This window comes from Belonocnema kinseyi, chromosome 2, assembly GCF_010883055.1.
Source record: "Belonocnema kinseyi isolate 2016_QV_RU_SX_M_011 chromosome 2, B_treatae_v1, whole genome shotgun sequence".
In the NCBI taxonomy this organism is placed as follows: domain Eukaryota; kingdom Metazoa; phylum Arthropoda; class Insecta; order Hymenoptera; family Cynipidae; genus Belonocnema; species Belonocnema kinseyi.
The window spans coordinates 32515019-32520528 of record NC_046658.1 but is presented as its reverse complement, the minus strand read 5'-3'; the positions used below and the strand labels follow the sequence as shown (position 1 = coordinate 32520528).

General features: G+C 31.8%; 1 protein-coding gene and 1 long non-coding RNA gene across 2 annotated transcripts in view; one reads left to right on the top strand and one right to left on the bottom strand.

Annotated features, from left to right (window-relative positions):
* Window positions 1-5510, bottom strand: part of LOC117167118 (patched domain-containing protein 3) — a 318852-nt gene that overhangs the window by 305145 nt on the left and 8197 nt on the right. The gene's annotated exons all lie outside the window — the stretch shown is intronic.
* Window positions 3057-4453, top strand: LOC117167119. Its single transcript, XR_004466357.1, has 3 exons — window positions 3057-3280; window positions 3401-3543; window positions 4250-4453. It is a non-coding gene; the product is annotated as an uncharacterized LOC117167119 (long non-coding RNA).

Genomic DNA, 5510 nt, shown 5'->3' with positions numbered 1-5510 from the left:
TAGACAAGGATGCGTTATGTCTTCATGGTTATTTATATTATTTATGGACAAGTGTTTAAGAATGGCTCTCTTCAACGAAGAGGGTGTGGATCTCGAAACAGTGAGGGTACGTGCGTTAACGTTCGCAGATGATAAGGTTGTTATGGAAGAGTCTATCGAAAACCTACAAAGAATGTTGAATAAACTAGATGCAAGCATGAAGAGCATGTGCCTTAAAATTAACGCAAATAAAACAAAAACTATGGTGTTCGAAGGAAAGATTGAGAAAACACTATGCAATATTTTATTAAATGATGAGAGAATTGAACAAGTTGATAAGTTCGTATACCTTGGTAGCTTATTTACTAGGGACGGAAGATAGATGAGAAATTAGATAGACGAATAAATGAAGGTAAGAAGGTTATTGGTAGAGCAGGTCCCCTTATCGGACGTAAAAATATATCAAATAAAGCTAAAATGGCAATACATAATTCTATATTTGTTCCAGCCGTACTATACGGTAGCGAGACATGGACTTATCAAGAAAATGATAAGAGTAAAATTAATGCAACTGACATGAGATTCATGCGCATAACATGCGGGAAAACGCTGATGGACAAAGTAAGTAACGAGATAATTCTAAAAGAATGTGGTGCAAAAGAGACGCTAGTAGACACATGGGAAAGAAATCGGTTAAGATGGTTCGGACATGTTTAGAGAATTCCAAATGAACGACTAACGGAACAAGTGTATCGAGGTAAACTAAATGGCAGCATGCCCAGAGGTAGACCGCGGAAAGAATGGTTAGAATGTGTGAATGAGACCATAGTTAGAAGAGACATAAGAAGTCACAGAAACACGAGAGCCTGCATGAAAAAATGCATGGACATAAAAGAAGCTAGAGAAGTATGCCAGGACAGAAAAGTATGGCGGCAAATAGTTAATAAAAAGAGTGTCAGTAGAGTGAATGACGCCTGAAACAAAGACCTTGGCTACTAATGAACCCAAGTGGAGAACCTTACATAACGACTTCGTGAGGTTCTTCGCTTGGTGTGATTGCTACAGAGATTGATCAGCAACCTGGGTCGGAGCAGTGTTGCGGAACGAACGTGTTATTTACTTAAATAGCACGAGAATTCTGGATCAATCTGAAAAATCCCTATCCCTTCCACACACTACTCCTTTCCCCTACCGAGTGAGTCACGCCTACCCCGAAAGAGAAATGGCTTAATGGTGTAATAATAATAATAATCCACATGCCCCGCCTGCTTTCTTATTAGAATAAAGATATTCAGAAATTTAATAATTCTCTGTACCTTATTTATTTACAGGGAAAATCAGGTGTTGATTAAACATTAAGATGTTCAAATTCAAATTTACCGCGTTCAACAATCGATCTCGGTTTCCTGTTATGGCGTATTAGTAAACATAGATAATCTCCAAAAATACTGATATTGGCATAATAGAATATGTGAGAAAACCGAATATGCATGTGAAAGTTTGATTATTTTTAAATAATAAATTCAGTAAAATGCATCAAAATAGCAATCGAGCAGTGTTCCCAACAAGAGATCCTTACTCAACTGCGCATGCGTTAAACTCGGCGTCTAATTGGTTGCTATTCGCGCACAGTTTAAAATGCTAAAAGATATTATTTCTCTTTTTTTATCATAAATAATGGCATTTCTACTTTTTAAAATGTCATCAGATGCAAATTCATGAATCATTATAAAAAATAAAAATGTATTAAATGCATATTCTGTACACAATCTAAAGGATAATAGTGCGACGCCTACGTATTTGAATAACAAGCTTTCGTTGGGAGCACTGTAATCGAGTCAATCACAAACTTTTTAACGGATTTTTGAAGATTAATCTCTGTGCAGTTATAAGAATTATAAAAAAAACCATCTATAAGTAATATTCCAAGGACCAGTAAATATTTCTGAAAAAAATATAATTTTTCTTGTGAATTCTCAACGTCGGTACGCAAAAGTTCAATTTTTCTAATTCTATAACCTTACTTTCTTTCCTGCACGTAGCTATTCTGGTTATTGTTACTTGTTTGATGTTTTGTGGTATAGTTTTATTTATTTTCGTATGAGTGACATTCTACTTATAGCATATCTGAATTTTTTATATTATTATTTCCTAAAATTAGGGATTATAAAACGTACTTTCTAAATGGATGATAATTTTTGTATAGTGGAAATTTTACTCCAATATGTCGGATTTAATTTTGACAACGCAACCGTATCAATTAGTGAATTTTATTCGTTCGGGTAGAAAGCCAGTCACAGAATCTGTAGATATTACATTGTTCAAATGGATCAGATACGACAATATTAAAAAGATATTTGTTACAAAATATATTCCGGAACCATATACAGATGAAAGAACTGCCATTCTATACGATCTGATGAGACAAAGGCAACTACGCCAAAACATTGGCCTGAATATACGATAAAGATCGTTGGTCACGCAGGTTCCCTGGCGGACCGAAGGAACCGAATGGAGCCTCTACAAAGTACCCGTAAAGACCCCATTGGGTCCCCATTCGGTTTCTTTTTTAAAAACTTGAAAAAACAGCAAAATCAACTTTTAAATTGTTGAAATTAAGATTCTACGTTAAAATTCCCTACAGAGGTCACGGAATAATTGCAATAGTTTTTTTTTGCAACCGTAAAAAGTTTTAAAAAACATAAGACGTATAACGCTAATTACACTAATCTTTGATGTCTAAAGCATATTCAGTTAATTTGAAATTATGAAAAGTATGGATTTTCTAACGTCTGAATATAAAATAAAATACTTGTTATTTTAATTATTATCAAATTGGAAACACATGACACTTAAGATTTATATAAAAAATATAAATTCTGTGATTTCCGCTTTCAGGCTAAAAAAATTTAAAAACAAGCGTTTTAAATTTGAGGCTGAAATAATATAAAATTAAATTTTGCCTTATTTCATTTTTTGAATTAATTGTATGTAAATAATAACATAATAAGTTTACAGGTGGCTTATGAAATGAAATGATAAAAATATCTTGCGTTTATCAATTTTTTCAGTGTTGTGCAGAATTCAAAGGGAAATTAGAACCCTTAAAGCATACGTGCACGAAATTTCGGTGGTACAAAAAAAGTTAAAAACGATTATGAAGATAGAAAGAAGTGCGCAATACGTCAGTAGGAAAACTTTCCGAGAGGAATATAAACTCCAGCTGCCATTCAAAAATCTGGAGGATTTTCAATTATTTGATGGGCGGCTTGCAACAGACGAAAAATACTGTCATCGATTCGTAAATTTTTCTTGTTTATACGTTTGTTACAATTTGCCTACCTTTTTTAATTTTTCGCTTTTTTTGCATTTCATGCAATTTGAATATCTTTCTTAAAAACATTATTTCCTAATCTTACAGAAAGCCAGTCTTCATTTCACCATGAGCATTGGACTTCGCAGAGCCTTGAACAATACGTTAAAAAAGTACTTCTACAGAAATTTAATGATGAACTTCACTGCCGTTAAAAAGTGGTTAACATAACTTCTGCACACACTTACTAAGTAATGGAATGATTATTACCTTCCAATACTAATAAGAGTCAACTACAGATTTTATATTTATTTGGCGGTGCGGGTAAGCAGAGCAAGTTTCACAGAAAAAAGAATAATTATACTTTTAAGAATTCTAAGATTACTTTAGATGGTACAAGTTGACAGTAAAATATTTCTATTTTTGTTAAATAAATGCTAATTGAGCAGAAATATTTTATTCAACCATTTTCACTTCTTGTAAAAGTTTTTTTTTGTCCATCGCTTCTTAGCAAAATTAAGAAAATAAAACGATCTTAATAAATCATAGACTCAATTTTTTGGCAAAAAGATTATCTACAACTACCATTTTAAATTTTTCAAAAAGTAAAGCAATTGACCCAAAATTCAATTTGTTTACAGAAAAATTTTAATAAATCTTCAATTATAGTCCATTTTCTGATAATTTTTGTACTTCAAGTGACAACTGAAAGTTTTTTTTTAAATATTCGAAAAGGTCAAGTGATACATAAAAATATTTGAAGAAATAAAAATGATTTCTGGTTATTAAAAATGTTGTCCATGAAAAAAAAACTTTTCCTGACAACTTATAACATCTACAATAATCTTACGTTTCTTAGAAGTATAATTGAACATTTTTTTCTGAAACCTGCTCTTTACTTTCCCATACTACTTTAATTTTAACTCAAAATACTAATGCCATTATATATATTTTCAGCTGTTATTTGTTCTAAGTTTGAAATGTCGGAGGAGGAAGTCGACCTGGACCTGCTTCGGCCAGATCAAAATTTCTGCGCGGGTTAAATGGAATTAGAAATGTTATTTCTGACATCGAAGTTCAAATTTTATCTTAGCTTTAGGGTAAACCTAGCCCAAAATATTCTATACTAATGATATAATAATCTCTAAGATTTATTAATTTTTAACTTTCACAAATAACGAACATTTTTGTTTAAAAGTATTATTTTTTGTTTGAAAATTGATCTCTTTTGATTAAAAAGTTTTAATAAAGGATTCATCTATTTTTTGGTAAAAAAATGATTTTTCTTGGTAGAAAATAATTTTTTTGTTGAAAATTTATCTTTTTGGTATTAAATACCAAACTTTTTTTTAAACATTACTATAAAATTACTTGTTAAACAACTTTTTCTGTGATGTTTCGAAAGATTGGAATTTTATTTCTAATTATTTTGAATAAAAAAAAATTTTTTAAAAAAACAATATTCTTTTGTACTTTTCCTTGCTTATTTTAATTATCAAATAATTTTTTATTCAAGATTTCCATACTAACATACTTCGTGTCACATAATTACATAATTTAAATTGCAAATGGCTTAACATTTCTAATAGGAACTCTTTTTTTTATTTTTCACTCGGAATATTTCCATGAAAAAGAAATGAAAATTCAAAATCCGCAAATCATATGATAAACCATTTGCATAGTCGTTAGTGATACCGTCGAGTGAAATTTCCCGATCTCGACACGATCCCGACTCGATCTCAGACTCTGGTTTCGGGTTTGAATCGTGTCGGTTTTAGCTAACTCTTCTTTGGATCGGGAAGTCGATATATCGGCTCGGGATCGGTTCGGGTTTTCGATACTCCTTCGGCAGATGTGGTTTTCTCACTTCAACCGGGCGGAGAGGGAAATTTGTCGATGGATTGACGTCACTCGTTCCCCCCTGACTACTCCAAGGCTAGTTAAACCGGTTATGGTTAGAGTGGTAATGCTAAAATACATTTTCCCCATAGATAGTGGAAGATTTGTACTTTGGCTTAGAATTAAATAACTTGAAACATCGAAATGCGATTATGGCGATTATAGAAACTATTTTCAACCTTCATTTAATTTACAATGAATTTATCAAAAACAATATTTATCAGAAGTAAAAATATATCAAATGAAGCTAAAATGGCAATACATAATTCTATATTTGTACCGACTGTACTATACGGTAGCCAGACATGGACTTATCAAG